The sequence below is a fragment of the Oryctolagus cuniculus genome, chromosome 8 (assembly GCF_051225735.1).
Source record: "Oryctolagus cuniculus isolate XC-2025 breed Fujian yellow rabbit chromosome 8, ASM5122573v1, whole genome shotgun sequence".
Lineage (NCBI taxonomy): Eukaryota > Metazoa > Chordata > Mammalia > Lagomorpha > Leporidae > Oryctolagus > Oryctolagus cuniculus.
This window is the reverse complement of record NC_142874.1, coordinates 69,924,946-69,936,516: the sequence shown is the minus strand read 5'-3', so window position 1 is coordinate 69,936,516 and position 11,571 is coordinate 69,924,946. Positions and strand designations below refer to the sequence as shown.

Below are 11,571 nucleotides of genomic sequence, written 5' to 3'. Positions count from 1 at the left end.
TTTGGTAGCATTTTAATTGGTTAACAATCACATATAAAATGTCAGTCCCTTGATCTCACTTATGTATAACACTGTAGAATATAGTGAAATATTGATTCTTATCTTAATTAAATTTGTGAGCGTTAAGAACTAAAATTCCCCTTAAAAGGAAAATATAGTACATGGTGTCTTTTCAATAGAAATATTTCCAAGATGTCAAAGAAGAAAATAGCCACAGAGGAGCAACCGAGGGTTAGAATAGGCTACTGCCGTGCCTGTTTGTTTAGTTAAGTGATGGATGTGGATATTTTCAAGACTTGCAGACAAGGAAAATGGACAAAAATACAAAGAAACACATGCAATTTAATGATGCTGGCACCAGTTTAAAGAACACCAAGTCCAGGAAGCATTGGCGCACATCAGGAGAGGAATTTGTCGAATACCACTCCGTGCTCCTACCCAGGAGAGAAATGTTCCCACAGTCACATCCTGACCTTCCCCCGCCCGGGGAGGGCTGCTTTGCTCAAGCCTGCAGAATTCTGGACACTGAGCCAAAATGTCTAAAAGCCTGCCCAGCTGGGCAGGAACATTTCTTAGCCAGATTTCCTTAGACGACTTCCTGATCTCCGTGGGAATTTTCTTTATTTTTCGATGTCTGTGCACTGTAAGGTCTCTTACCAGATTAGCAGCACTGGCTCTTGTTTTTCATTCAGATTCCTGTTATAATGATTGATTTTCTACCGAGATATCCTTTAACCACTTTATCTAAAATAACAATGTCCATCCCCTTCACTGACTCGTTTATCTCACCCTGGCTTCTTTTTATATAAAGCTTAGGACTAGAAACACAATACATGAATGAATTTGTTCCTGAATAAATGAATGAATGAAACACTAAATAGCGATCTTGCCTGAAAAACTGGCTTTACATTATCTCTCTATCCTGTAAAATCACATTCCCTTCCATCACTATTCTCTTCATTGCATTCTCATTTTCTAAAATTATTGTGAAAATCTGCTCTTTTGTATTTCTCCCAGATGTAATTTAAGTTACATAATGGTTGAGAAATCCTACTATCAGCTCTTGGCACAAAGTAAATTGTCAATAAAATTTTTGTAGAAGATTTATTTATTTATTTGAAAGGCAGAGTGACAGAGAAAGAGGGAGAGGTGGAGAGAGGACAGAGAGAGAGAGAAAGAGAGCATGAGAGAGAAATCTTCCATGTCTTGGTTCATTACCCCAGATGCATACAGCAGGCAGGATTGAGTCAGGTGAAAGCTGGATGCCAGGAACTCCATCCGGGTCTCCCACATGGTAGCAGGAAGTCAAGTACTTGGGTCCTCATCTACTGCCTTCTCAGGAGCAGCAGCGGGAAGTCAGATCAGAAATGGAGGAGCCAGGACACAAACTGGCCCTCGGATATGCGATGTGGGCGTCCTAAGCAGCTGCTTTACAATGCCACCCTGTCAATAAAGATTTTTAGAATCAATGTTTTCACAGCTTTCTACATCACTGTCCTTATATTTAAGTGAATAATACTGTTAGAAGTTAATAAACACAGCAAACTGACAGCCCGTCATCACATCACTATAAAGGAGGTATTGCAATTGTAATTTTAAGGGCTGAGGAAACTGATGCTCAATTCCTATCCTAAGCTGGTGCCGCTGCTCACTAGGCTAATCCTCTGCCTTGCGGTGCCGGCACACTTGGTTCTAGTCCTGGTCGGGGCACCGGATTCTGTCCCGGTTGCCCCTCTTCCAGGCCAGCTCTCTGCTGTGGCCAGGGAGTGCAGTGGAGGACGGCCCAAGTGCTTGGGCCCTGTACCTGCATGGGAGACCAGGAGAAGCACCTGGCTCCTGCCATCGGATCAGCACCGTGCACCGGCTGCAGCCCGCTGGCCGCGGCGGCCATTGGAGGGTGAACCAACGGCAAAGGAAGACCTTTCTCTCTGTCTCTCTCTCTCACTATCCACTCTGCCTGTCAAAAAAAAAATAAAAATAAAAAAATAAAAAATAAAAAAAATTCCTATCCTAGCTTTCTGACCCCATAATGCACAGATAAGTGTCATTCACAGCAGAGTATTGTAGGAAAACTATGAAGAGAATTGGAAAGTTCCTAGGGAGAGCGTGAGATCACATCCCACGGAAGGTGCTGTGTGGCAGGCATCACTAGGAGAGCCAGAGAAAGCAGAAGGAGCAGGATAAAGTCAGAGAGCCCATTGAGATGACGGAAGGAAGAGTACACGATCCAACCTAGTGGGTATGACACGCATGTTGAGAAACAGTTATGAGGAAGGAGGAAAGCACCTGACGTCCATATTAGAGGGCCCTAGAGGTCATTTACACAATAGTGCACGTAAGGGCACGTTTCGGTGCAGTGATGAACATGCTGCTTTGGCTGCCTGCATCCTGTATCAGAGTGCATGATTAGAGTTCTCGCTCCTCTGCTTTTGATTCAGCTTCCTGCTAATGCACACCCTGGGAGGCAGCAGATGATGGCTCCAGTGTGTGGGCCCCTACCACCCCAATAGGAGAACTAAATTGAGTTCCACTCTCTTGGCTTCAGCCCGCCCCAGTGCTGTCTGGTTGCAAGCAATCAGGGAATGAATCAGCAGGTGGGAGCTCTCTCTCTTTCTCTCTCTCTCTCCCTCCTGCCTTATCTCCACCTTTCAAATAAAATGAAAATAATTAAAATTTAAAAAAAAAAATAAGGATGTGCACAATGGCGGGAAAGTAGAACCACAAGCTTTCAGACAGTGAAATGCCATTAACTCAAGCTTTTCTTTAAAAACATGCAGGAGGTAAACAAAGGCATCCTATGCACAACAGATTGAAAGGGAGAATTTGGAAAATAATCAAGAAGGGAGGGACTGGAAATTAAAGGTCTCACATGTGGCTTGTAATAAGTGTGGGTTCTACCGAGACAGAGTCTGGATGGAGAGGATTTACAACTAGACCACCATTTGGGGAAGCATCCTCTCTGGCCTTGGCAAAGAGTCCACCTTGACCTAATTAACCTAGACGCATCTCTTATTCTGGCATCAGTTGCTTTCCTATCTGAAATGTGCTGACTTGCACCTTCCTCGGCCAGCTGTTCTACAAGGCAGATCCAGCGGGACAAGCCACTGGCTGTTCTACAAGGCAGATCCAGCGGGACAAGCCACTGGCTGTTCTACAAGGCAGATCCAGCGGGACAAGCCGCTGGCTGTTCTACAAGGCAGATCCAGCGGGACAAGCCGCAGGCTGTTCTACAAGGCAGATCCAGCGGGACAAGCCGCTGGAGCCTGAGCATCTTTCCTGCAGTGTAGCATTTTCCCTTCTACTGTGTCTTGGTGCTCCTTCCTGTCTGTGTCCCCCTCAGTCCCCATGAAGGATCCAGAATCAGTCACAATGTCTTCTAGAAGGGCTGAATTGGCTGATGTAAGAGAGAAGATAGGACAGATTGCTGTACAGGAATATGTCTAAGGAGAGTTTAGCAGCAATTACAATTACTGGGAGGTTATCAAAATTCGGTATGCATCAGAGTAACCCAGAGGGCTTGTTAAAGCACAGATCCCTGGGCACCTCTCTTGTCACCGCTGGTCTTACTCAGTGATTGGGGTAATGTGGCTTCTCTGGGATTTCATTTTCAGAACCATCACTGTAAGAGAAGACTTGTCTTTATTGATATCTCCTGGGTTTCATAGCAGAGAACTCAAAGATGTATATTGTTCTTTAGTAGCTGCAGTTGGTAAGAATGAACAATTTTTCAGCCAAAAGCTATTTTGAATAAGAGTCTGTGGTCTTTAAGAAATGCATCTCCTTACTATTCAGATTTTCAAGCAGTAATAGGATTGATAGCCGAGTTCCTTCTTAAGTAATTTTTAAAAAAGAATAACTCCAGCTGCTATGTGGGAAAGAATACATAAATTCATTAGTTAAAATGGTGATTAAAATTACATACTCAAAGCTTTCTTATGCTAAAAGGAATTGTATTTACCAGTAGTCACAATGAAAATGTTGGTTGAGCCTTCATAACTGCTTTATTGCTACTGCAAATCTAAAACGTCCCTGGAATTCAAATAGTTCAGATTTATTCATGAACAGCATATCTTTTCCATATCAGCATGAGGGTGATTAGTTCTCAGATCATAAATGTAAAGACATCACAATCGATCCATGTACTAATCATTTTTTCCTGTTGGGAATGGGGAGATGGTTGACTCCTGGACTGATAATAGCAACACGGGTTTCTCCATACAATGAGAAAAAAACTAAGAAGAGAGGATTGTTTGCATTTTTTGTTTCTTTTTTTAGAGGGTTGGGTTTATTTGGCACAAACAGCAGATGGAGAGCTGTCTGCTGATGCTGTGGTTGAGGGAGGGAAAGGAGGATTTTTACTTTTTATTTTTAGAGATTTATTTATTTTATGTGAAAGGCCGAGTTACAGAAAGAGAGGGAGAGGCAGAAAGAGGGAGAGACAGAGAGTGATCTTCCATCCACTGCTTCACTCCCCAGATAGCTGCAATGATTGGGGCTGGGCCAGGCCGGAGCCAGGAGCCAGGAGCTTCTTCTGGGTCTCCCATGTGGGTGCAGGGGTCCAAGCACTTGGGCCATCTTCACTGCTTTCCCAGGCACATTAACAGACAGCTGGATTTGGAAGTAGAGCAGCCAGGACTCAAATCGGTGCCCATATGGGATGCTGACATCGCAGGCAATGGCTTTATCAGCTTCGCCACAGAGCCATCCCCCAAGAGAGAGAATTGTTTATGCAAAGAACCACTACCCAGGGCTTGTCTGAAAGAATACACCTCAGATTCCCTACCACTACCCTACTTAGCAGCAATGGGGAAGATCTCTCTATACTCCTATGTCACATAATTTCCAGGACAATTTTCTTATTATCTTTAGATTATTAACATTTTATGTATTTTCAACAAATTTTAATTAGTGATTTTATTTGCTACTCTATATCCCTTTTTCTGCCTTTTCCTTACCATAACTATTTTGACAGTAAGTACTCTAAATAGCCCTAAATACTCAGGGAATTTTTCTTTTGTCTTTAATAGGAAATGCCACTGAGGTAAAATAAAACACAACACAGAAGTGGGAGTGTCTTTGGTGGCACACTGACAGAAGATCTTTTTTCCTTCTATATGCAAATGTGTGTGTCATTGATGTGATGATTTTAATGGTCAATATGTGAAATATCAGAACTGGATGTTTTCTTGCTCATTAATTAGTAAGGTGTATGTCAGTAAGGAGAAAATAAACCATGAGAAAGACAGGAGCAGCATAAAACCATAAGAACTATTTCTCACTGAGCCAGAGGATGGAAGATCTCTCTCACTTTCTGTCTCTTCCTCTCTCTGTGTAACTCTTTCAAAATAAATAAATAAAACTGTTTTTTTTTTAAGAAAAAGATGGTTTTAAAAAAGTTCATGAAAAATTGTGCACCGATTTCAAACAATTTTGCTTCACATCAAACCTCTTTTAATTCCATTTTCCATGAACTTTGAAGTGCCCTTGGTCCTTCTTCATCGTGTTTTCACATGTGAATGTGCAGAGAAGGGGGAAGGCAACTAGAAATATCAAAACCACAGCTGTTATGAATTAAGAATTCTTGTGACCTACCAAGTGTAAAATGTCCTGGTCCAATCATAAAAGACAGACCTTAGGACAGGATCTTCCTGCATACTTTCTCACACCTATCAATATTCAAAGTGAACTCACAGGCTAAGCAGTGATGGGTGTCCCAATTACACAGCACAAATACATAAATGAAACCACACCAATGAGTTAGTACCAGTTCATTAGATAAATAAATATTTCCAGGATAGTTATTGGCAACGCATTAGTCACATAGTCTATGTTTCAAATCTTTTCACAATGTGGAACTGGCAAAATTCAAGGGAAAAAACAAGTGCCAATCACTTACTCATCTAATTAGTTAAATGTCCAAGCCCCTGACTCCAAATTCTTCTCTCAGTCTCACAATGAAGGAATTGGTTTTTCTGGCTTTAGTTGTAATTACTACAATAATGCTACTTTAACTCCAGGATTAGGATATTAAAATTCACATCCTAAACAAGAAAAGCTTTTTTTCTAAATTGGAGTCACTTCCCTCCCCTTGCTTCTCAGTGGTCAAAATGATAGCAATGAAATCTGTGATATGCTGCTTTCATTATTATTCTTTTGTGGTCATATACATTATTCTAAATCATTTATATTTACCAGTGAAGCCAATCAACCAATTAACCAACCAACCAACCAACCAACCTCCCTGATATGTCATCTGCTTGTCTAGCTGTCACTACAAATATATCTGCATTAATAAATACATAAATATTAATAATATGCATGTAGATGCATGTATATACATATGTGCACATGCCTACCTTTTATTAATATACATATTTATGTCCTGGTGTAAATCTCCATATACAGTACTATATACTCAAGCCCCTGTTTACATCTTTCCCCTGGAATACATTTGAGTATGGTATGTATATAGGTATCTGTATACTGTGTGTGTAGATATATTGGTCCTTGTGTAACAGCTTCTCCTTGAGCATAGGTGGAACTTATGACTTCTTTCTAATAAAATGCTTCAAAGAGAATGGGATACACAAGTGTTTGATTACATGCATGATTACGTAAGTAGTTTATATAAGATTGTAACACTCACCAAGCTGGAGTCTGTCACTTCCTTACTGGCTTGGAGGAAGGAACAATTCACGTGGCAGGGAACTTCCAGTGGTCTCTAGGAACTGAGAGGAGTTGCAGCCAACAGGCAGCAAGAAACTAAAACCCTCTGCTTTCCAAACAAAGGAAAGGAAGTTTATCAACAACGTGAATGAATCGAGAAGGCGGTTTCAGAATCTAGGCATGTAGCTCTTATGTGAAAGTCTATAGAGCGAATTAGAGTCACTCTTCATAGTCTAAGCACGAAATATGAAGAAGAAAGCTGCAGGAGATGAGGCTGAAGGTGGGTAAAAGCTGTGTCCTCGGAGACAGTGCCGCAGGCAGGGTTAGAGAGTTAGGTCCGCTCCTTGGAGTTAGCAAAAGCTATTGAATAGTTGAAGGAGAAGGGCATCTTCGTTGGGCCTTTTCTTTAGGTATTACTCAGGGTGCAGGGAAGGGCAGTGAGAGATGGATCTGGAAGCACTAAGACAATAGAAAACTGATTGAAGCAGTCCAGGTAGGAAAAGACGGGCAAAACACACACGGGCAATGAATTTCTTGACATAGTTGCTTGGGTAACGCTGTGGCATAGCAGATTAAGTTGCTACTTGTGGCACTGGCATCACACAGGGGCAAAGGGTCAAGGCCCAGCTTCTCCTTCTCCAATACAGCTCCCTGCTAATGCACCTGAGAAAGCAGCAGAAGATGGCCCAAGTTCTAGGGCCCTTGCACCCACGTGGGAGACATGGATGGAGTTCCAAGCTCCTGACTTCAAATTGGCCCAGCCCCAGCCATTGCAGCTTTTTGGGAAGTGAAACAGTGAATGAAAGATATTTTTCTCTCTCTCTCTGCCTCTTCTTCTGTCTGTGTAACTCTGCCTTTTAAAGAAATTAATAACTCTTTAAAAATTGCTAAATGTTAAAATTTTATTTGATGATAAGTGTGTTTTAAATTGTCATATCAGATAGGAACAGATATTTTTAAAATTAAATAAGTATCTGGAAATTATATACTTGAACTGACATCATGATTAATATGTTTAATTCCTCTATCAGTAAATCAAAATTAAATATCGGTTAATTTAAATAATTATTAAAGTGTTCTTTTTCCAAGGAGGAAGAAAAATTTTCCCTCCATTTCAAGAATGACTAAAAAGGGAAGTTTTCTTCATTGGAGCACAGCATAAGTGAAGTCAGATTCTTATCTGTAGATTAACACCATGCTTGGCTTACACCGTGCTTTCCCGAACTTTCTAGCAGCTTGTTTCTCTTTACAAATTTAAACAGGCAGCAATGTAATAAGCATTGAGAGCACCAGGCAACCCACATCACACTTAGCTCTGTTCCGTTGCATCATAGCCCCTAAGGTTTCTCCCTGGAATTTAGCCCAGTAATATATTGAAGAAATGAGCAAACTCTGTGACTTGAAAAATGCAAAGTCAGGTAGACTACCAATGAACTTGATAGCATATGGAAGCAGGGGACAGGCAAATACATACACCCACACACACACATACACACACCCAGACACACACATACGCTACACACCACACACCCAAGTGTGGATGATCTAATACCTACATCAAATAGCCGTGGAAAAATTACACTTATTTTCTGTTCATAAGTACCTAACTTACCTCCAAGCTGGGGTAGCTGGAGAAGACACAGCTCCCAAAGGTTAATTTGGAAGTGATGTGTCACAAGAGAAGTTCAGATCAAATGAAAAGTCAGCATAGTTCTGGAACTCATAGATGAGGCCAGTCCTAAATTTTCACCTTAAAAATTGGATCCATAGGTCACAAGCGTGCCAGTGTCTAGGTCTGGAGTATGAATCTCATCACCACAGTATGCGTGCTGAAGAAATCCCGACACGGTCACCTGCGAAGTGGGAAATCTATAATTACATGCTTTGTAGTCAGCTGCTTCCTCCAGGCAACCACCCTACGGTAAATCTGCCATGAAAAGTAATCTAAAAACGCTCCCTAGGGAGAACTGCGCTCTCGTAAGGTAGTAACCTGCTAAATATGGAATTAAGTCATTTGCTAACTCCTTTTTAAAAAAAAAAAAAGCCCACTTTAAACAAGAGGGAAAGTCATAGAGCTGGGATCAACATAACCTTGTGTAAGCTTTATGTAATAGTTACTAAATAGAAAGATTTAAAAAGAACAAAAATCAACAACCTTGAAACTCTCCTAATTTTCTTGCTACTGCTTTGTCACTTCTGGTGAGGAGAGTAACCTTGTGGAAGCCTTGAATACAACAAGATAGGAAGAAAGAAACAAAGGATGTCAAAAGAGCCAGAAAACATGTAACAAATAGGGTGGTGGTTAGCAACAGTGTACCAATAATTACTTATGAGCGTGTCCCAACATTGGCACACCTGAATACTTCATGAAAATGTTAGTAGAAGTAAAGAACCAAAATGATAACACAGTAACAGTAGGGGCTTTACTTTCAACAATGAGTAGATAATCCAGATACAAGGTCAGTAAGGACACAGTGGATGTGAATTACTCTACAAACCAAATGTACCTAAAATACATCAACAGAGAACAGTCTATCCAATGGCAGAATAGTACACATTCTTCTCAAGTACACAAGGCACATTTTCCAGAATAGCTCACATATCAGGACACAAAACAATTCTTAGCAGCCATAAGGAGATTTAAATCCATCAGGCATCTTTTCTCATCACTATGGTATTAAATCAGTGAAGGAAAGAAAAGGAGACAGAGAAAGAGAGAAGATTCCATGCCATTGGTTTTTGCCTCAGATGTTCACAATGTCTGGGGCTGGGTTAGCTTGAAGCCAGGAGCTGGGAGCTCAATCCAGGTTTCCTATTTGGATGCAAGAAACCCAATTTCTTGAGCCATCATTACTGCCTCCAGGGTCTGCATTAGCAGGGAGCTGGAACCGGAGCCAAATACTGAAGCCAGCGCTACTCCACATGGGATGTGAGCATCGTAACTGGTGTCTTAACCTTTGGGCTAACTGCCTTCCCTTCAGTAATTACTTTGACTGTAAGTGAATTAAAATTTCCAACCAGCATACATAGAGTGGCTAAATGTATAAAAACAAGATCTGACAAGTTGTATTCAAGAGACTGACTTTAGCTTGAAGGGTGTACATACACTGGAAGTGAAGGGATAGAAAAAGGTATCACAGTAAAACAGCGATGAAAACAGAGCAGGAGTGGCTACAGTCATAATGACAAAGCTGACTCTCATCCAAACTGTAAAAGACAGATGAACAAAGTCATTATATGATGGTAACAGGGTCAAATTCTCAAAATAAGGGAACCATTATAAATAATGTATGTATGCAACATTGGCACACCTAAATATTTAATGAAAATATTAATAGAACAGAAGAAAACAGAAGATTATAACACAGTAAGATTAAGGGACTTCAGTACTTTACTTTCAATAATAAAATGATAATCCAGATATGAAATCAGTAGGAAACAGTGGATTCACATAACCACCATAAACAAAAGGTATATAAAATAGTTAGACAGAGAACATTCTACCTAGTAGCAGAGTCTGTATTCTTCTCAATCACACGTGACACGCTTTCCAGAATAGATAATATATCAGGCCACAAAACAAGACTTACTATCCATAAAGAGATTGAAACAATATCAGGTATCTTTTCTGATTACAATAGTGTGAAATTAGGACTCAAAACTAGGAGGAAAATTAGAACATTCACACATTGTTGGAAATCAAGCAACTCACTGAGCAAGCAGTTGGATCTGTTTCTGACCCCAGCTTCTTTGGCTCATTTGCAAATAGAAATTGTCAAGAGGCCCATGTGCCATCCAGAGAAGGTTTATTAGGGCTTCTGCTTGAGCACAGAGGTAACAGCGTGGTGGGGAGGAGGTTCCTCCCACTGGATCCCTGACAGGAGTTTTACTTGGCTGAGGAGGCATGGTGCTGCCCCTTTGGCACACGATGCTTTTCTATTGGTACGTGGCACTTTAATCAGCACAGGTGCACCCTTCTGGAGAGTTCTGCACAGGTGTTGTCCTTTTTTATTTTTGAATTTTTTGTTTTTTCATGTGACATACTCAGAATGGTAGGTGCTCACTGATGCCACTGTAAGAAGGTCATCTGTTGTTCATATTGGGTTATTCTGGGCATGTGTGTAGCTCAAGGAAGTCCCTAGCAAGGTAGTAGGACATCTTTCGCAGTTAGGGTCTGGTGCCCTTGTTTCTGATTGAACTTCAGCTGGACATGGATGCATAGTTGGACAGGGAGACACATACATGTTAGAATGGGAGGGACTTGATTTAACCAGGTCTTTTTTTATCCTGTCAAAGAAAAATCAAAAAATCTCGAGACAAATGAAAATGGAAACAACATACCAAAATATATCTGATACTTCAAGCAGTTCTAAGAGAAAGTATATAGCAACAAATGCCTACATTAATGAAAAAGAAAAATCTTACATAAACAACCCAACTTTACACCTCAAGGGATTGGAAGAAGAATTAACGAAGCCTGAATTGAGAGAAAGGAAGGAAATAATAAACAGTAGAGGAAAAGTAAATGAAATAGACACTTGAAAAACAATAGAAAAAGCCAATGGAAATAAGAGTTGATTTTTTTGAAAAGGTAGACAAAATTGACAATCTTTTAGTTAAACTAAGAAAAAAGAGACTATTTAAATAAATAAAATTATAAATGAAAGGGGAGACATTTTAACCAACACCACAGAAATACAGTGGATTATAAGACAGTGCTATGAACAATTGTAAACCAAAAATGGGATAAATGGGAAAAGGCCTAGAAACATATAAACTATAAAAATTGAATCAGTGGGAAAATGTCTAGAAATGTAAAACTACTGAGAGTGAACAATGACAAAATACAACACTGAACAGATTAATAATGAGTAAAGAGTTTGGGTCAGTAATCACAAGTCTCTC

At 40.4% G+C, this 11,571-nt stretch overlaps 2 long non-coding RNA genes across 2 annotated transcripts; one reads left to right on the top strand and one right to left on the bottom strand.

The window, feature by feature from the left end:
- Positions 1-1,090: 1,090 nt before the first annotated feature.
- LOC127483313 (uncharacterized) lies at positions 1,091-8,637 on the bottom strand. Its single transcript, XR_007909504.3, has 2 exons — positions 8,279-8,637; positions 1,091-1,443 (listed from the first exon to the last, which is right to left on the bottom strand). It is a non-coding gene; the product is annotated as an uncharacterized LOC127483313 (long non-coding RNA).
- On the top strand, positions 6,650-7,558 carry LOC138843381 (uncharacterized). The gene is made up of 2 exons (XR_011378043.2): positions 6,650-6,946; positions 7,314-7,558. It is a non-coding gene; the product is annotated as an uncharacterized LOC138843381 (long non-coding RNA).
- Positions 8,638-11,571: the final 2,934 nt, after the last annotated feature.